Below are 21,573 nucleotides of genomic sequence, written 5' to 3'. Positions count from 1 at the left end.
CTGATTTTTCTGACAATTTACAAACAAAGCTTTCAAAACTGAGAGGACAAGCAGTGGTGTTTAAGATCAACACCCAACATGGGGCTTGAACCAACAACCCTGAGACTAAGAGTCTCATGCTCGACTGACTGAGCTAATCAGGTTACATCAGTGTAAGTCCCATAGCATGAAGCGGTCAGAGTGAGACACTCACAGTCCTGTGAGTGATCACCCACCCATCTATCCATCCATCCATCCATCCATCCATCCATCCATCCATCCGTCCATCCATCCATCCATCCATCCATTTTTCCGCTTATCCTGTTAAGGGTCACAGGGTGGGGCTGGAGCCTATCCCAGAAGGGACATTACCTTGGACAGGTCAGTGGTCCATCGCAGTCCACCGCAGCCAACAAATATTGACAGACAACCATTCACACTCACAGCCATACCTACGGTCAATTTAGAGTTGCATTTCCATTTGCATGTCTTTGGACTGTGGAAGGAAGCTGGAGTACCTGGAGAGAACCAGCACAGGGAAAACATGCAGACACTCTCAGGATTTATTCCAATGAAGCGCCTAAAAAAGGAGTGTTGGAACTCACTCAGATGAATGAGACATTATAAGCCATCAAATATATACATGTAGATGTAGTGTTGGAGATCCAAGAAAAAAGGGAGAAAAGAGAAGAGAAGAAGAAGAAGAAAAAAACAGCTTCTTTGACCAGATAACATAGTTGTCTATTTCAATGTTTGAGGTCTGAAAAAATAACTGATTAACTGTGAAATGTGATGGACAGGCAAGTACTTACTAGGATCAGGGCAGCTGGAAAATAGGCTCCTGCATCTGTAGGCAATATCAGAGACAAAGAAAAATCAACACAAATGAGCAGGCACTTGAACGATGCTAAAACCACTCTTTTTTAAACAAATACAACCACAGCTCCTGATCTATGGCCTTAAGTACACTGTAATCATGCCATCAGACAGACTCATGCCAGAGCAGTAGCCTAGCACAAGATGGAGGAACGTAATTGCATGTAAACACAGTCAGTGTGCACTCATCTTAATATGAACCGACTTAACTGTTGTGTGACACGTATATTGTGTGTACTGTAAAATGGTTCAGACTATCAGAAAGCTTCATGAATTCACAGGCAAAATACAGATGTCGCACACATTAATTTGCGGAGGCTCGAGATGTAAAAAGTAAAGTCAACTCTCTGTGTTTTTTGGATTAATTTGCAAGCATTTTCAACATTTTGGCTAGCTGCTAAATCTGGCTAGCATGATGTGCACCGAGTGTAATTATCAATGCAAATGTGGCAGGATGAGAGGTCCCATCCTAGCAGTGAGACTGGTTGGTGATGCCTGACTTGGCTTGTACCATCATTAGCCAACCAGTGTGAGGCGCTGCTCTATAAATAGGGGCAGCATCTACCTGGTCAATCTCTTGCTCTTGGGGTCCGCGGTCCTCCCACTTCCTGGTCACCTCGCTTCCGCCTCTGATCGCCTCACGTCTGCCTTCTCGCCACCGTCTGTGCTGGTATGTAGCAGTAGCTCCCTGTAGCTCGTGTTGCATGCTGATCATGCACGTTTTTCATATTCACGTGTTTAATTGTAGGCGTCCGGCTTTTGGGACACGGTCCCTTAATCGCCGCTAGTGGGGAAACACCCCCCCCCCCCCATCTGACGTGCAGAGGCTGTTTGCCACAGCATACTAGCTGTGAAACCCTTTGCTCTGCATGCGTGCGATCTACACCTGATTGGCACAGCTGGTGAGCCGTGACACTGAGGAAGAACTAGCTGCTGCTTTGCTACCGGGCGCTGTCTTGCCAGACTATCCTGCTTTGCTAGATGCTCCTGCTTTGCTCTGGCTGCTGTTTTGCTACAGACTACCCTGCTTTGCTCTGGCTGCTGTTTTGCTACAGACTGTCCTGCTTTGTTAAAGGCTCCTGCTCTATTAGCCTGCTCTGCTACTAGCCTGTTCTGCGACCTACTGGCCATCTACACATGTTTTGCTTGTTTGTTTGTTCACTGTTTACTGTGTTCACTGGAGTGCCCTGCTTCTGTGTTAACGAATTGGAATCTGCTGTGTGTTGAACTGGAGGTTGTTTCAGTAATTCATCTTGTTTAACCAGAGTCTGCCAGATCCTGATGTCCACCGTGTGGCGCCACTGAACTGTCCTTCATGGTGCTCTGAAGGTTTGGATCTGCATTGTTTCCCATTCCTCCGCTTGGGCTTCAGGGTGTAGCAAGCTGCTGGACGGTTATCTGTTAGCTCCCTGGTCTAGCAATGGAGAAATGAACTAGTTTATGGTTATTTTGGGTTGTATTATTTTTCCTTGCTAATTTGTGTTTAATAATTAAATCTTGTTTCTCGAATTAATTTTTAAATTGTGGTTTGAGTTTGGTTCTGGTTTTTGTGTTTTTTTTGTTTAGTTTTGGTGTTAAATTATAATTCTTGTCATTTCGTTTCAGGTACTGGAAGCTCACGGTCCTGGCGTCGCTTTTCCTCTTGTGTGCTGTGCACCCCTGTTTTGCTTTAATCATGTGTGGTTTTTTTTAAATGTGATGTCCCAATTGATCAGGGTGTCTTCTACCTTGGGATCCCTCACCCCCACTGGTAAGCTCCAGACTTGTTTAGATTCATTCTTGTACTCTTTTTAATCTGCTGGCCTGTTTACAATAAAATATTTTTGTCATGTAACCACATCTCCTGCCAATTAGTAAATGAACCTGTGAGTGCCTTTTGGTCGGTACGGTAACTATTTCCTTGGGCGAAATTCCCAAGGTGGCGTTGTCCGGCTTTGGTCACTATTATATTTTAATAAGTGCTCCCCCCACTCGTGTGTCGCCACACAAACTGGAAACTTCACTTAGCCTCCACTGGCCTACAGACTTTGCGCCAGTGTCTACAATAAATGCAATCGCTACTCACCAAATGACTGAGATTGAGATGGATGGCGTAAACCAAGGCTCTGGCCTCACGTGCAGATCAGGAGATTCTCCTTGCGTCCATAAGGCAAAGATACTGCATGATACTATTTTATTTACAGTGAAGTACTGTATTTTAGCATTACAGCATAGTTCTGTTAAACAGTCATGGGGTGTAATTTAACAGATTCCTATTAGAATTAACGGCAAAGTACTGTATTTTTATAAACGGTGATACTATTGAAATCTTGTAGTAAATTTACAGCAGTTGCTTGCAGTGTACAAGTCCCACCGCTTTCATAAAATTCATCACTGGATTCAGGACGACCCCTGCTACTCGGCCCCGGTGGGCGGGAGGAGGCTCAGGCCCAAACAACGCTGACTGCAGCTTTAATTTAATCCTAGGTGTATGTAATACTCTGATAGATCAGTGGTATTTATTTCATGATTTTCACAGGAATAAATTAAGAATAAAATGCCAGTTCATGGTTAACTTAAAATTTACATAAATAAGTATTATGAAGAAGATATTAAAATGTAAAAATTTGTTTAAAATTAGTAACTTTCAAAAAAACATCATTTCATGGGGTGTGAATGTCTTTAAAAAATGTTAAAGTAATTCTATTACGTTAGGTTACGTGCGTGAGTTCATGACCTTTAGTGTTTACACTTCCGGGAGAAACGAGCGCGAGGAAGGAGCATCGTGTGAATGGCGTAACGTTATCGGAGTTTGGAGACTGTGTGTCGTCGGAGAGGAGTTTTTATCGGTAACGGACTGTGAACTGTAATTGACCGACGTGATCGGAGTGCGTGAGTCGGATTCTCCGCCACCGATTGTGTTTTGAGCACCAGGCAAGTCCAGTTACAGAAGCTAGCGGGAGCTAGGCTAAGGCTGTCCACGCTGAAGGGAGACGACGCTGCACGGACGGGACAGGAGCTTCGGATAGTCGCCTCGGGAGAGAGTCGTTAACGGAGGACGCGTCACTGCTGCCGACGGAGTCAGAGGATGTGCCGCTGCTGCCGAGTCACGGAGGTCTGTTGCTGCGGGCTGCTGCGAGCGGGACGGTTGCTGCCACAACGAGCGAGGGATTCATCAGCTGCGGTCCGGTATTGTTGACTTCACCGACACACGGGGGGATCTGGTAAAGGTTTCCATCATGAGCTCCAACTAAAGCGCGCCAACGAAAGTAAACATGAGTGCACTCGAAATAAAATTAGACAGTTGAAAAAAAGACAAACAATATACCCCGGGGTTCTTTTTATTTTCTATAGTCTTGTTTATTCAAGGTTTGAATGTGTTTTTCTGCAAGCCTTTAATACATTTTCTAAACTGAAATCTTGTGTTGTTTCATTGAATTTGTGTGTTGTTACTGAAGCTTTACAGCAGAGTTTAAAGGTCAAGTGTACTCCCCATAGCCTCCATTTGAATATTTAAGAGTGAGAATCATACATTGCCCGAGATTGATATTAATTATTCCAGATGGGACTTTTACCATACAAGATATTTGAAATGAGTTAAAGTGTTCCCTGTAAGCCTAAGGTGGGTTTTAATATTGGAGCCGGTGGTAAAAGGGTTACATTTAGAAATCTAAACCCCTGCTACCATGAGCACACATGGAAATAAAGACTCAACTGACCGCTCGGTCTACTTCAGCTAGCACACTGAACAATACTGTTGTTTACTTGCTAGCTGATAAGTGAGCAGCTGATGTTTGCAATAACATTGAAATAAACTAAAAATAGAGTCAATAACTCAAATCCTATCACCACCAAAGGAGCCACGTCTTTAACACTTCAATCTCATAGCGACTCCTCAGGATTTCTTCTCTCCATTGCATTTTGTAGGAGGCTCCTGCCGGTCCACACTGCCTTCCCCCTAACAGATTCAGCTACTGAGACTAAAGTTCGTTAGTGAGCTCAATGCATTAAAGTGACTTAATATTTGTTGAAAACTAAATAGGCGTGAAGCTGTAACCTCACATGAACACTCGAAGTCTAGATTTCAGCTGCATGTGAAGAAATCAGCATAAAATCCTTGTGTTGGTGTTTAAACCTGGACTACCAGAACCAGGCTAAGAGGTGTTTGTCTGTTAGCTGTGAAGCAAACTGAAACATGAAGGCTTTGAGGGTTTGTTCTCAACACAAAGAAAGATTCAATGCTCAAACTGCCAACTCTGTAAAAAAAAAAAAAAAAAAGTTTTACAAATCTCAGTTTATTTCTTCATGAAGATCTTAATGACGCAATCAGCACCAGAGCACTAAAGTTAAAATTAGTAACACCGTCACTAACGATGCATTTATTTGACCCAATGTAGTTTTCCTGATCAAATATAGTTTTCATCAAAATATAGTATTTTTTTTATAATTAATTATTTCCCAATATGCAACGTCACATAAATGAAAAAATGGAGGACCCTATAAAATGACCTGACGTCAGTGTTCAAGGGTGAAGTCATTTTTGGAATGAAGAAGAGTTCATCCAGCTTTTTTTGCCTCGTGTCTCTGAACCAGCTCATTTGTTGTGTCCACGCAGAGACAGAGAGGATAAATGTGATCGTGGAGAAGTCCTTTTGTTCTTCAACTTGTCCAACTTGATGGTGAGTCTCCCTTTATCAAGGATTACTGAATGCTTGTGTTATTCATGGCATTGTTCACACTTTATAAACCCTTCATTCAGAGCTGTAAAGAACCTTTAACCTCATATCCCAGACATCAAAGTGGGCCACTAACCGGTGAGATGAAGCTATGCTATGCTGCTACATTCTGAAGAGGTAAAGTAGCAGGTTCTGAGAGTGATGGCTAACCTGGATGTGTTCATCTCCTACTTTAATATCAGCGTCCCAACTTGGAGCTCTGACCACCTCCAGCTTTTGGTTCCTGTTTCTGCTTCAGTCAACAGGGAACTCAAACCTGCAATAGAATCATCAACAACAATGGAATAGAAAACAGAGGAAGACAAAATATCATAAACTTACAAAGCTGAGAAATGTTAATGAAGAAAAATGCACACATTATGATTGAGGCCAGAAAGTAAAACTCCACACCAAATGTGTTTTGACATGTAGGGATAATGAACTTGAATGTGTTGAAATAGCAGATAAATGAATCCACTATCACACAACAAGATGATGACCCACTATCACAAGATGGCGTCACAGATCCTGATGCTCTGAGCAGGAAACACCGAGCAAAACATGACTAAAAAGCTCCTGTTGTTCCCTCCATGAAAAACTGTGGCACTGATGAGAAGAAGGATCCCAGCGTCCTCTGAGGATCCATCGCCGCACCATTCGGTAGAAGGATGATCGGGTCGGCACCAGGAGAAACCCTTGTGTCTCCGATGCAGGGAAGATGGAGCACTGAAGAGGCCACATTGTGGCGTCCTGAAGAGGACATTTGGTGGAGCCTGAGACAGCAAACATCATGCCGCCCTTCATCAGAAGAACCACAGCACCAGAAGAAAGAATCCTGGCAGTGACGACAGGGAGGATCAGGGTGTCCTCCTCACCACCACCTTTAAACCTTCAAATGAACTTTCAAAAGCTTCAGAGTGGTGAATGATTTTTTTAAACCTTTTTTTTTGTTGTTTTTCCTTTAATTCTCATTTGTGCGATTGTCTGATTCATTAGAAATAAACACTGTCTGCTGGGTTTAAGTTGACTGTGATTCTCTTTTTGCATGCAAGTTGAAAGTTATGCCAATAAAAACCGCAAGTATTTGAAGACCAAAGGAAGAACCCCCAAAGTCAGGACCCTGAGTTCAAAGTGAGCGCTCTGATCTCAGAGGTTTGGGATATTTCACATCCCATGGCCCTTCAAATAAGAGCCCTGTGTCACTGTCTACAAGTTTTAAACCGTATTTGTTTGTGAAAATTAAAACCAGACGACCACTGTGGTCCTGTTTACACGGTAAGTAAAGCCCAGATGCCATGGTGGACCTGTTAGCACCCTGGACTTTGAATCCAGTGAGCTGAGTCCAAGTCTCAGTTCCAGCAGGTTTCCTGCAGCCTTCAGAAGAGCTGCTATGTTTCTCTGTAGATAACTAAGTGATGCTCTCAGCAGGTTGAGGGCACCACCAACAAGTGAGGTTATGAACCTCTGACTTGTAGGAAGAAGGTAGGAGATCTCCAACAGGATCCTTCTTTCCTCTGTCCTCCTTGGATCTCATGGATCATCACAGTCAAGTGGAGACCCAAGCTCCTGGATGGATGTGGCACTCAGGAATTGCTGAGTTTTCCAGTGGATTTTGTTCCATCCATGGTTCAGGAGCAGGATTCCTCCTGGTTAACCTTGTATCTGTGGACCCCAACTGTGTGTTTTTGGAGAATTTTTCATGTCATGTCAAGAAATCAGGCTGGTGGGTTTTTCAATGAGAGAAATTCTGGTAACTTAATTATGTGGCATGTTTGTTGAAGCAGTAATTAACTGATAAATTAAGGAAGGCCTGGCCAGTCTTTGCTCACAGGTCATACGATGTAGTTAGAAGGTCCTGAATTAATCTGGAGTTCCATGATTTCCTTGTGGTTCATGTTCCTTTTGGCAATGTAGTCTGGAACAAGAGCAAGATGAACCTCCAAATATCAACAGTTTGGATTGCAGGTGATGTCAAGTTGTATTTTGAGGAAACTCCTCCTTGTGTTTGGTTCCATGGTGAAATGGTGAGCACTCTGGACTCTGAATCAGTGATCAGAGTTCAAGTCTCAGTGGGACCTTCCTGTCTGGAATGTGTCCCATGGAACAAACTGATAAAGAGATATTATGTGGTTCTAATGTTCTGGTTCATTTCTTGTCCTTTAGAAAAATTAAATTCATTTCTTACTGCCATGAACACAGACTGTGTGTTTAATGTTAACAATAAATACAACAACTCAGGAGCCAGTCGCTCCTGTGGAAAAGTTCTACTTTGTCAATGAATTAATTCATTTCATATTGCAGTCTGCAACTATAAGTTTCTGTCAGGATGGCCGAGCGGTCTAAGGCGCTGCGTTCAGGTTGCAGTCTCTCCTGGAGGCGTGGGTTCAAATCCCACTTTTAACGAAGGATGTTTTCTCCACATTCCTATGCATCCACAATGGAAACTTCCAAACTAAGTTGAAGCTGCTCTCCACTGATGGGAGTGAGTGGTCGTCTGCCAAAGTGGGTTGAACTGGCAGCAGAGGAGGCAAACGAGTTTCCCTGTGACGTTCCAACATTGGCCTGGTTTCCTCCAACATGGAGCAGCCACCAAAATCTAACTACAAATGTTGGATCAAAGTCTACTGAAGAAATGCATTTTCTTTCAATTCACATTTTGTCCATTAATTTCATAATCAGAGTCACCATCTCATCACATGACTAAAGTTTGGGTTCTGTATTGGTGGTAAAATATCCTTCCATGCCCCTCACTAGTTTGCACACAGAAAAGCATATTTTACTGGTTTCAAATCTCTTAGTGTGTTCTCTCACTTAAACCAGCTGTGGCAGCTTTCATTGTGTGATTGATTTTAAAATATAAATATGGAACAGAACCATTGGAAGAAGATGTCAGGACATTTGAAGGAATGTAAATCTCCTGTTGAAATGTTGCAGTGTGCAGCTGAGGCTCTCTGGCAGTGGCACAAGGAGCCACAATGGCAGAGCCTGGACCCTCCTGGAGGAGAACCACAGGTGAGGGCCTTCTTGGCTCCAGATTGATGGAAATCAAGTGTCTGAGGCTGTTAGCAGCCATAAAGTTGATCTGGTTGGGCACTGGTATTTTTTCTTGCTGCAGCTCAGGAGTGATTCAGGAGAAGAGTTTCAGAACAGCCAAGATTGGGGACTGAAATTTTCAAATTTCCCCTGGAACCAGACAACCTTGGGAGGTAAAACCTCACATCATAGCCACTCAGATGCAGCAGCAGAAAGAAGCTGTCATCTACCCTGACAGTCAGAGCATCAAGTCAAGAAAACATCAACCATCTTGGAGTTCCAAACCTTCATCTGTCAGATTCAGCTACTTCTTGTTGTGGGACTTTAAATTTGAACACAATGGAATTTGGACAAGGAGTTTTCCTTCAAGTCCAAACATCATCGTCCAGCCTCCAACCAGAGGTCCATCAGTTATCATGGGAGCCACATGTGGAGTCTGGATTCTTTTCTAGAATGTGACGGCAATGACAGTCCTGCCAAGTGACATCACTGACATGAATGGATGACTTCAGTCACATGACTGGATGACTTCAGTCACATGACTGGATGACTTCAGTCACATGACTGGATGATAATGTAGATGCCAATGTAGAGGTTGGGGAAATAGTCTCTGAGAATCCAGCTTGAACCAACGCCCTACTTGTTCTTCAAAAACCCAAACAGCGACCATCAGTCTCCCTCTAATCCTGTACTTGGGTTCAATGTTGCTGTTCCATTTTGCAGCAGTAGGTGTCGCTGTGATACCAGGTTCAGTTCAAGAGTCCCAACTCCAGCTCATGTTGGTGACCTCAGTGGCAGGGTGAAATGGCGCTTCAGTGGATCATGTGGATCAACTCATGTCTGTCCTCACTGCTCCACAGGTCTGTCAAATGTTCTGTAAAATAGTTTGACCACAGCAGAGATGCTAGATTAGGAGATGATGGGAGTTGTTGCAGATACCAGTGTCCAAAGTCCAGCTTGAACCCAGTTTGTGCCACTTATTTGTCAAGCTAGCAGAGATTCTTTTTGACAAGAATTTTTACTTTCGTTTTAGTTATCGTCAGTCATCGAAGACTGGATTCAGTTAAATTCCCATCTTCGCCTTTTAGTTTAGAAAAGTTTTAGTTTAAATTTAGTCTTTTGTCTTAAGTTTTAGTCTCATTTTTGTCTGAAGCAATGTTTTATTTTCCTGAGATGTTGCAAAGGGATATGTGATGTTCTATAAAACTCCATACAAAGCAAACATGAAACTGTCATTTAAACTGAGATTGAAGCACATTGCTCTTGTCAATAAGGATCATGATCATAATAATGAAACGTCAGAAGCCTGTTAGAAAAAGTGCAAGTTCTTGTTTATTTTGTGTATTTGACTGACAAGCCACAAGAGTAAAGCTCCAGCTGCGGGATGGCGGGCCTTCAGGTGTCTTTTCAAACTGGTCGTGTTTTTTCCACTAATCTAAGATCCACAACGCTCCCCATCCTTGTCAGGAACAACACACTCCGTCTTCTTTTCAGCAGGATGATAACAGAAATGCGTCCATAAATCCGCTCGTCTTTTTCTTCCAACTTTCCACGCTGCCGCCACAGGTGAAGGTCTGCTGCTCGTCTACACAGCGTCTCTGCAACGTGCACTGAAACACCACGGAGGGCGGGGCGGGTGTGGGGTCGGGGCCGCCAATCAAAAAGTCGGACTGAGAGTTCAAATTTGTTTTGAGATGATTTATTGGTTCAAAAGAAAAGAAATCAAGGCATTAAGGATGGTTGTAACCCTGAGAGTCCGACCGGCCGCCGTCATCCTTTTCATCACGTTTTTACTCGTCAGCTTATAGTGAACAGCGATTTTGTTTTAATGTTCGTTGTCAGTACTTATTAGTATAGTATAGTCCATCCACTGTCATCTTCCACTTATTCCTACACATTAAGGGTAGCGGGGGGGCTGGAGCCTATCCCAGCGTCAACGGGCGAGAGGCGGGGTTCACCCTGGACAGGTCGCCAGTCCATCGCAGGGCCAACATAGAGAGACCTTTTTTTAGTCAGTAAACCCTCGATTTCAGTTAAAAAAATGATAAAATGAACCTCAAGAAAATCATAGAAATAAACAAAAGGTTGTTGTGTTTCCTGACCATTACTCAGGGGTGTTAGAACACATCTCTGACATGATTGGTTTTATTTATTATTCATTTTAATATTATTAACTATTGTAACATCCATGGTGTTATGGGTCAGTTTCGACCCTCATATATTGACCTCAACAAAAAGGAAAAAAGTCTCTTTTTCAGCAAATGAACTTTAATACAAACACAAAATGAAAAGCAGAACAAGCCAGAACCCAAAATATGGATTTGCAAGGTCAAACAAACAACAACCAGTCAAGCAGATCAAACCAACAGAAACCAACTACTGGTTCAAAACCAGTAAAAAACAAAAACAGAGGAAAAGTCTCTGTGTGAAAGAACATGCATGTGTATGTGTGTGTGTGTTTAGATGTGTGTGTGTGTCAAAAACTGACACACTTCATTTTTTGACAACATGAGCCAACAGTGGTGGTGTCTGTCAAAGAGGTGGAGCTCTGTCCTTCACCTGCAAGATTTCAGCAGGCAGCTCAGGTCTAGTTTTCTTCACTGTGCCACCATAAGTTTCCTCCTGAGAAGTTCTTGTCCAAGGTCATAGCTGGTAAAAGAATTGTCACAGTGATACTGGGACCCTGCAGTCCAGTCGTCATATCCAGGACCACACTGGACATGGCCGTCTTTGTTTGTTTTGTTGTTGTGCAGGTCGATGGGAAAACGAGGCCAAATGAGAATCCCCTGAAGCTCCCATGACTGGGAGAGGAGCTGCTGTCAGTGGGTTGCTGACAGTGCACTTCTGACTTCAGGTTTGGCTCTAATTGTTGCTTTATCATCTTATTTTGATCACTGGGTCAAAACCGATACTTACTCTTTTATAATTTAGTGACAAACATTTTTTTGCTTTATTTTTTTGAACTGGAGCTTCCTGACAAAGTCAAAAAGCAATAAACAAATTGATGTGCTTCTTTGATGCATTTAAAACCTCCAAACAGGTCACACAGGAGGAAGGTTAAATCATGTGACCATCATTCTAACAGCTGTTGACCTTGTTTGAACTATTTGATGGTGCTAAATATTGCCAGCTTGCTAACGTTAACTAGCTAACGTTAGCTAGCTAGCTAATATTATTTTCTAACTTCAGGCCTAAATTTGGGATTGATTGTGAAAATTGTTCACCTCACCTTTGTCAGCACCAGGTTTTTTCTTGATGATGTCATTGTAACTGCCTTTCTGATTCTAAAATATAATGCATCCAAGAATAAAAATGTAAAACTGCCCCTCCATGGAAATATCATATTTAATATATTGCAATATTCTTTTCCAGTATACTTCACTATATTTTTGTTTTATCAGAGAGACTTTAATGTCTGTCTTTGGTTTCTAAACTCTGACTCTCCTGTTATTGGTGCTGACTGAATTCTACCACCTGACAGACTGGGAAGGCTCATATTTGTGATGGATCCATAAATATAGGAAGGTCTTGTTTCAATGAATTGGTGTGAAATAACTTGTTATTTTGTTTGTGGTTGTCATGGTGACTCGTGGTGTCGGGGCTCCATTGATGATGGCGTTTTGTCGTGGTTGTGCACGTGTGCAACTCAAGGTGAACGTACTCACAGTTGATGGAAGCAACTCAGATCAGCTGTTCTGGAACCAGATACTCAGAGTTTCCCATCTCAGAGTGTCAACTCAGGAGTGATTGAGGAGAAGAGTTTCAGAACAGCCACAGTTGGGGGACTTCCATCCAGCCATCCATTTTCTTTACCTGTAAGGGAGTTCAGGGATCTGGAGCTGCTTCGTTCAGGTGGATCCAGAACACAAGATGGGTGTCAGTCAGGACACCAGAAGGAGACCAGCATCTGGAAGGTGAAGTGCTTTAATCTGACACCGTTGTGTCAACAGTTCTGAAATAAGAACAAAAATAAACAGTATTATTTCCACCTCATACTCCTGCATATATTCAAGTGAACAGGGAACACCAATTCATGCACAACTTCTCCTGTGTGTTCATCCACAGTCACTAAACAACAACCAAACCAAACAAAAGGGGGTTTGCTAGCGTGGCGTGCTGAGGTAGAAAGGAGCTGTACAAATTGAGTCCTTTTACCATTTCTTTCCTGGCTGCTTCTAGCAGCGCTGTCGTCACTTCCTGTGACCGTGGGAGGAAAGGGGTCCCCCTTCAGAATAAGTTTTATATCATTATGTTACTTCCTCTTCAACATGCCTTTAGCAGACCAACTCCCTGAATAGCACAGTGAGGTGGTGTGGCCGAGCGGTTTAAGGCGCTGGATGAAGACTCCAGTCTCTGAGGAGACACAACTTCTTGCATGTTGGTGCCCCATCACACACAACAGGTGCACTTGTACTCTTTTCACCTCTGACCCACAAACATTCCACCAGTGAACGTCCAGAAATTGAAGCATAAACAGTTCAGCAACAATGAATTCTTCAAATCCTCCTCTGAAATAAGAGATGAATCTTTACCTGCTGAGGCCTGCTTCAGAGCAAATTATGAAACCTTCAACACTCACATTCCTGTTCTTGTCACAATCCTGCTCTCCTCAATTAAGGCCTGTTCAATGAATGGTAGAGCAGAGTGGAGCAGAGGAAGCGTGCTGGGCCCAGAACCCAGAGGTTGATGGAACAAAACCATTCTCTGCTGAAAGAAAGGAGCAAAATAAACCTGATTGTTTTGAAATGTGAATCTGTTAAAAAGAGGTAGAAATGGTGATGTAGTCAGCTGTTCCTTTTGTTTTATGACAGAGGCCTCATTGTTAATGAAATAATTTTAATTCTTTACTTGAAGTTTCATGCTGTTTCGACTGAAAAAGGCGAGTTCCTGGAGAAGATCTTCCAGGGCGTCCAGATTAAAGCGGTGCCCCAGCTGGCACCAGGATCTGACCCAGGTCCTGCATGTGAGATACTGTCAGTTCTGTTCTGCCCTGCTCACAACCACAGGCTGGTGTTGAGGCCTGCAGCAACCAGGGCCCCAGTCACCAAGTGTATAAAGGCTGGTCATTGTGGCAGTGGGAGGAGTCAAAATGAAGACAGACCAATGTGAGCAGGACTTGACTGCAAAAGTAAGAAGAACTTGACCATGTTTCCTACAGTACCCAGGAGGCTTGGTAGTTGTTGAAGGAAGCTCCAAAAGCAAAGAGCAGACAGCAGGATATAAAAAGAAAAGATCCAGACACTAAAACTACAAGTAGAAACAAGATGAAATACTAAAAGCTTTGGAAAGATACTACAAGGTTGTATATACATTATTATATACACTACTATTCTCCATGACTCCTAAAGAGGGAAAGGAAAAATTAGAATGTGGATCAGATCAGCTGATTTTAGTGTTAAGTCCATCCCTCCATCAACTTTCTATTCTTATTCAGATGAAACAAGAGTCTCCAGATCAAAGTCAGAATTCCTGATGATGTCATCAGGGCTTTGACAGTACCGAGAATTCTGTCTTTGATCTCAGGAGGACATGAAAGAAACACAATTGAGGAAAGTAGAAGAGAGCACATTCAGCTTCATTAGAAACACTTGAACTGTTTAACAGTAGAATTTGTTTGAAACAGTTTCCTACACTGAGTGACAGGATTGAAGAGGAAAGATTTTTCTACTTGAAATTTAGTTCTAATTTCAAAGTCAAGTCAAGTCAATTTTATTTAAAAAGTGCCAAATCACAACAGAAGTTATCTCATGACACTTTACAAGTTTATCTAATGAGATCGGTACCCTGGAAGGTATCACCTTGGCCCACAACACGACCCTAAGGAACCTAGGAGTTCTCTTTGATGAGGATCTGTCCTTTAATGCCCACATTAAGCAAATTTCAAGGACTGCTTTCTTTCATTTGTGAAACATTGCTGAGATCAGACACATCCTGTCTCAAAAAGATGCAGAAAAACTAGTCCATGCCTTTGTCACTTCCAGGCTGGATTACTGCAATTCCCTCCTATCAGGCTGCACCAGTGGGTCCCTAAAGACTCTCCAGCAGGTCCAAAATGATGCTTCCCGCGTGTTGATGAGAACTAGTAGAAGAGACCATGTCTCTCCTGTTCTGGCTTCTCTGCATTGGCTCCCTGTTAATTTAGAAGAGAATTCAACATTCTCCTTCTAACATACAAAGTCCTCAACAGTCAGGCTCCTTCATACCTGACAGAGCTCCTAGTCTCCTATTATCCAGCTAGAACCCTTCGCTCCCAGGATGCAGGGTCACTGGTGGTTCCTAGAGTTCTAACAGTAGACTGGGAGCCAGAGCCTTCAGCTATCAGGCTCCCCTCCTGTGGAACCGTCTCCCAGTTTCGGTCCAGGATGCAGACACCCTCTCGACCTTTAAGAGCAGACTAAAGACCTTCCTTTTTGATCAGGCTTATAGTTGGGCTGCTTAGGCTGGCCCTTAGATATGCTGCTATAGGCTTTGACTGCTGGGGGATCTCCCATGGTGCACTGGGCTTCTCTCTACTCCTCTCTGTCCTCCTATATGTGTCATACATAAATCATACTCATACATATTAATAACTCGTCTTCTTCTCCGTAACCTTCAGGCTCCTCTCATCCCAGATCTGGGTGCTGCTGGAGGAGGCTGCAGACCTGAAGAGGCTCAAGCTGCCACCCGTAGCTCCACCTGCTCACCGTCTGTCCATCAGTCTCTTCCCTTCTCTTGCTCTTTATCTCTGTCCCTCTCTCTCCTTCTGCATATCTGTCTTCCTCCATTATCTGTCTTTGTCTCTGCCCCGCTCTCCTGCTCTCTTTCCCCCCAACCGGTCAAAGCAGAAGGCCGTCCCCATTGAGCCTGGATCTGCTCGATGTTCCTGCCTGTTAAAAGGAAGGTTTTTGTCACCACTGTTGCAGGATGTGCTTGCTTATGGAGAATTGTTGGTGTAGATTCATTGAAGCAGTTTGGTACTGGACCTGCTCTACCTGTAAAGTGTCATGAGATACGTTTTGTTGTGATTTGGTGCAATATAAATAAAATTAACTTGACCAGTGTTATTTGTGGTCTTTTGTTAATTGTATGCCACATGAAATTATTGTTGGTCACTTTTCTCTCACAGTGGCAAGACAAGAACACTTCTACTTTTGATGATGACAGTTTGTTCAACACTAAACTTCATCCAGTACCATGTTGTCAAACACTGGAACATCCACAGCACCTGAACAGGGACTTGAACCCTGGACCCTGAGATTAAAAGTCTGATGCTCTACCGTCTGAGCTACTCAGGCTCTTTCTACAGCATTTAGACAGGAAAAGAAACACCTGTGAAGGTCAAACTGCTGCTTTCTTGACTTGTTCAATCCTCCATGTTAAAGTCCACCATGCTTTTGATTGGCTCTGATTCTCTGTGGCAAAATCCAACAAGAGGCTCCAAAAATGTCTTGAATGTCATAAGAATGCACAGAACAAGATGTGAGTCTCCTTCATGTCTGCAGTTCCTCCACTGGAAAGTAAAGTCAATGCTGTTCCTCTGCTGAAACCTGGGATCGGACCAGGGACCTTTAGATCTTCAGTCTAACGCTCTCCCAACTGAGCTATTTCAGCTCTGAGTGAAGGCCCTGCTTCTCTCATTTTATAATCTCTTCCACTCTCACTAGAACTTAGAGAGGATTTGAGCTTCTGAAGTCATGACACATTGAACAGTTCTACAGGACCATTTTTGATGAATGTCTGAATCACACAAGCCTTTTTTGTTTGTCTTCTTCCCAGTTGCCTCAACATTGTGTGAGCCAATAATTCCACATCTGTACCAGACACACCTCTGGTTGGTGGGTTTTCTGGATCTTTCTGTTCTAACAGTGTCTTTTATCTTAAATATGCCACTTTCACATGAAAACATCAATAACAGGACAATATCAAAACTATTATTGCTGCTGTTGCTGTTGTTGGTTGTCTGTCTGTCTTCCATCCCCCTGTCCCTCTGTCTTTCTCTTTGCTTGTCTTTCACCCTCATCTTGTTTCCATCTTTTTGTCATTCTCTCCCTCCTTTCTCTCTGTCTTTTGTCTTTTCTTCTCTATATTTGTCTTCTGCTGCTCCAGGATCAGCTTCTGTCACTCAGTGGTCCAGAACCATTCTGAAGCCTGATCATGAATGTGAGCCCAGCTCTTGGAACAGGCCTGCTGCCACCACAACTAAGATCCTGCAGGTCACTAGAAACTCCAATGTCCAGCTGACAATTGGACTTTCCTCTGATCTGTGGTGGTGCTGAGTTTAGCAAACATCTCCAACAAGAAGATGAAGGAGGCCATCAACTCCTCCAAGCTCAACATCTATGCTGGCTTTACTGGGAGATCAGGAGGTCAAAGCAGATCTTCACCCTCCACCTCAGATGGTTTCTACTCACAGAGATGAGGGACCAGTTCAAACCAGTTACCTGAAGCCATCCCCCCCCCCCCAACACACACACACACACACACACACACACACACACACACACACACACACACACACACACACACACACACACAATTTCTGCAAATGCGGCTTCAGTTTCTTTGATTCTAGTTTCTTATTTCATGGTTCAGTTGTTGACACTCAGTCTTTTCCCAGCGTTCCTGTTATCTTGTCTCTCCTGCTTCATGTAAATTAAAAGAATATTTTTCAAGTTGATCTGAAACTAAGCTGAGACTAGTTAGACTGTGGAGGACCGACACTCTCTGGGTTTAGCAGCAGCTCAGCCACCTCATGTGATTGAACTACTGTGTTTGTACCAGCACACTACAACTGGAGAACAGTCCATTTATTTGACTTCTTGACATACGGAATACAGACCATCAGAGCAGTTGAGGGCCGACTGGAGCAAACAGTGAGGGAGTCAATCCAGAAATGCAGCTGCTGCCTCCAGGACATGAGCCAGTTGATTCGAGCCGTTTCAAACACACGTCTATCTGAACCATGCAGATCAACAACACCTCCAACAGGAAGCCTACCTGAGCTCCACAGCACCAGCAGCACCAGCAGCACCAGCAGCACCCTGCCATCCATGTCCAGTGTCAAGCTCCTCCGATCGTCTGCTACTAGTTTCTTCACTCTTATTTCCTCATCAGGACTCTTAAGTGCAGCTTTTCATGTCCGTGTCAACAGCTCCTGATGTGCTGAAGTGATACAAAGATAAAGCTGAGGGTCGGACACGTCATCCACATCAGAGTTACACTCATGATCTTCTGATCAGATGAGCAGTTTCCTCTCCTTCACTGCTGCAGACGCACCAGATTGTCAGCACCACATCTCCTGTTTCCTGATATAAAACGACACCTACTTCATAAAACAAGCCTGACCAACTTAACACATTTCATGTCAACTGCATTTAACAACACAGAGATGTTTTGTTAAATCCTACTAGAGGTGAATCTCATCCATGATTCTCCAGACATTTTTTAGGACGTCTGACAGTTTCAGCATCTGAGGAGGCAGACGACAGCGTGTCTGAAACAGAGGGTTTCAAAGTGAAGTCCTCAGATAAATTAGCTGAGTTTCACTGGACTGCTAACGAAGGTCAGAGGAGAGAGAGAGAGAGAGATGAAAGATTGATGGATAGAACAAGCAGTGTACATAAGAATGAAATTTCATTCCAGAGGCAAAAACACAACACTGGAAACAAAACAGTGAACCCTCCTGAGCTCAGGATGAAAGCAAGCTTTTCCCAGGCATTTAATAGAAGTAAAATCTGACAAAATCTCTGATCTGACTTTTAAATCCATTTATTAAAATGACACTTTTACTGACTTCAGGTGATTTCCTTGCTGTCGTTACTTCTCATTTTTAGGGAGTTTCTTGATCGTCACTCAGGACTTCATCCCCCATGTTTGTGAAGGAAACAGGAAAAAAAGACTGAAAACTGACACACATTCCTGGAATATTAATCACAAACCTGCCAGAGGAATCATGAATAGAACAGACAGGAAAAAAGTTAATTCACTTTAATGATAGTTCTGAGTGTCAACTCACTGATCCTGGATCAGATTTGAGTTTAAAGGATAAAAGCAACTGGACTTGCTTGAATGTCTTGAAGAGGCTTCATCATCCAGGTACTTCTTATCTTGTAGTAACTGCAGTACTTCAACCTTTAACTTGGTCATGTTCACACATTGTCACCACATATTTCAAAGCAGGGAAACTGAACTGGTGATTTCAGGCCTGTTAAAAGAACCCTGCAAGTGAATGTGTTGGTCAGACCAGCAGATTGAGGGCCAAGTGTTTCCATGTATTTCTGTGTGAGAAGCAGCGTTGCACCACAGGCTTGTATTTTTGTGTCAAATCTACAAATCTTTGTTCAGTCGTAGAAGCAGGAGGAAGGGGAGGACATTGGGTGAGAGTGAGAGTCAGAGGCTGATAGAGAGGAGGGGGGAGGCCGGTGGAGACAAACCACAATCATGAGACGTTTATCAGCACAGACGTGCAGCATTTAGAGAGACGACCTGATAGAAACCTGTTTTTGCTCTTAACTTGCTTTTGCTGGTCTACAATGTTGGAGAGAAGAGAGAGAAATCCACAACACTGGACCGGGCTGATACCAGCGGAACCAGAGCTCCGCTCCTCCAACCTAAAATTAACTTGAGGTCACTTGGTGCATTTTGCTGCTTCCTAACTTGATCTTTTGAAACACATCAGCTTCATCAGGAGAGTGAACAAGAAATGAAATGGTCTCCCTACAAGAGTCACCTTCAAGCTGCTGAGGCAACATGGCTGCTGATCTCTGGTCCTTTTGCTTGAAGCACCGTTGCTTCCTTGACCGGCTGTTTTACTGCACTCCTGGACTTTGTCTGATAGAACAGAAATATTCAGCCCCCTTTTCCATCATGGAAGCGCTCCTGTTAAAGTTCAACAAAACTACAAAGGACAACAGTGAAACAAAAACACTGATAAAGAAGAAGGTTTACTATTTTTGAATTTGTGTCCCATCCTATGAATCCAAGTCATTGTCAAACTGGCATTTTCATTGACTGATGGTTTTAATGACTGTTATTTTGTATTTTCACATCTGCTTTGATGATCAAGTTGAACATTGTAGCAGACTTAAAAATATGAATCAAGGTACTACAGCATTACATCACATTACATTAGACAGTAACAAAGCCATCAAACCAAATATTACAATGTTGACAACTCCAGTTTTTCAGAGGGAACTCTTAAATATTCAGTCTTGTAAAGTAAAACCCCAAAGTTCTAGAAATTAAAACTGCTGACATCATCATCTCCAGGTTTCCCCAGTAAGCCATTTTCTACCATCCACACACAAGAGGTAAAAAAAAATTTAAATTTTCAATCTACTTTTAAGACAAAGTGATGAGGTTTGTGTGAGTGGAGATGGTGTTGAATGATCTAAAGGAGACAAATCTAGAAACAGACATGTTTGTGAAACTCCATTTTTATGGCTGCGTCCATTTTGTTATTTTTCCACAAAGTAGTTCAAATCATTGAGATTTCATTTTCAGTCTTTCAAGTAACCTGTATTTAATAACTGAACATGTTACAGAAATGTGACCCAACTCTGTCACTGCAGTCCAGATTTCATTAACATGTCAAGTTAAGCTGCATCAGAGAAAATGTGTTTCTGACTGTTTGTTAACAGCAAAGCTTCATAATGACCCCTGCCTTCATCACCTACGTCTGGATTGGCTTCCAGGAGTTCAAGGAGGACATCTTCCTCCACTGCTGCCTCAGTCTCATCAAAAATGTCAAGTTCAGCTGCGCTGGGAATCCACAACTGTTTTTTTAACTACAGGAAGAAAGCATTTAACAAGATAAAGCTGGATTAAGTTTAAAAATGTTTCAAATGAAGAACTGCTTCAGCAGCTTTTAATCCCCACAATAAATGCAAAATGTACCATTGCAGTAACTTGTTCACAGTTACATCATGAATTTGTATCTTGTCCATTACCAATATTAGTGGATAATAAAAAAAACTTTCTCATTCAAGCTGAAACCTGTAAGAGGAAGCAGACAAGGTCAAATTAATTTGACACATCAAACTAAACAACAATAAGGTGCATACTGCCCTCTACTGACTCAAGCTGATAATGCTACCATGAACTCTCAGGAAAAGAGAAGCACAAATTAAACAAAATAATACAGGACATTCACACCCCCCCCCCCAAAAAAAAAGAAAAAGAAAAAAGAAATTCAACAGTTTAATGTCCTCAAATAGTGAAGTTTCATCAAACCTTGTGTCTGTATGTTGTGATAGTATTTTATACACAAAATGAGACTAAACTCACCTCCATGTTTGATGCAGTAGAGAAAAAGAACATAGTTCCCTTTATTCTCCTGCCATTAAAGTTCATAAACTAGCAAGAATGTTAGGTAGCATTAGCATTAACTTCAGCTAAAGTCTACCAGCTTCAGGTGCCTTTAACAATCGCCTTCCTCGCTACTTAAGGCTTTATACGCGGCGTATATAAAGTTTTAGAACCTGTAGAAGTTCATACACTTAGTTTTTTTTTCTTTGTCAAAAGAAACGTTGGAGCGACTTTGTTTTTAAAGTTATTCTATATTTGTAAAGATATTTATATTTTTACGAAAGACAGTACTTTAACTTGAACTTACCTTGTTTCATGATATGAACTTCATTGTAAACAGCTGAGTGATGGCTTCATATTTAATAGAAGTAATCAATGTTTAATATCATTTATTGTGAAGCCATGAGTGAAAGTGGAGTGTTGAAATTGTCTAACAGGAATCTTTATGAGATCCTTGTTTCTGTGGGGAACATATAGTAGGAGGTACGTAAACAGTCTGCACTGTCTGTCAACTGTTGAGAAAGTAGTGCTTTATTACTCCTGGTGCTCTGCAACAAACCTCATCTGTCAGAGGTGAGACACCAGCACCCAATATTACACATTTCTTTGGTAAAGCACAAGATTGGACATTAAATGCTTAAAATAGAACAATGTCTGAAACTGTCATTCACCTTAAATGTGGGCATCATTATAACCATATACAGGA

The 21,573-nt window shown here is 42.5% G+C and overlaps 1 long non-coding RNA gene and 1 other non-coding gene across 2 annotated transcripts; one reads left to right on the top strand and one right to left on the bottom strand.

Annotated features, from left to right (window-relative positions):
* Nucleotides 1–3,908: 3,908 nt before the first annotated feature.
* Nucleotides 3,909–5,907, top strand: LOC147263514 (uncharacterized). Its single transcript, XR_015112627.1, has 3 exons — nucleotides 3,909–4,023; nucleotides 5,450–5,687; nucleotides 5,809–5,907. It is a non-coding gene; the product is annotated as an uncharacterized LOC147263514 (long non-coding RNA).
* A 10,192-nt stretch (nucleotides 5,908–16,099) lies between these two features.
* On the bottom strand, nucleotides 16,100–16,172 carry trnaf-gaa (transfer RNA phenylalanine (anticodon GAA)). The gene has a single exon. It is a non-coding gene; the product is annotated as a tRNA-Phe (tRNA).
* Between the last annotated feature and the right edge of the window lie 5,401 nt (nucleotides 16,173–21,573).

Source organism: Aulostomus chinensis, chromosome 4 (genome assembly GCF_037954235.1).
Source record: "Aulostomus chinensis isolate RoL2024-O1b breed Wild chromosome 4, RoL_Achi_v1.0, whole genome shotgun sequence".
Classification (NCBI taxonomy): Eukaryota; Metazoa; Chordata; class Actinopteri; order Syngnathiformes; family Aulostomidae; genus Aulostomus; species Aulostomus chinensis.
The sequence above is the reverse complement of the archived record's forward strand: the minus strand, read 5'-3'. Positions and strand labels throughout refer to the sequence as shown.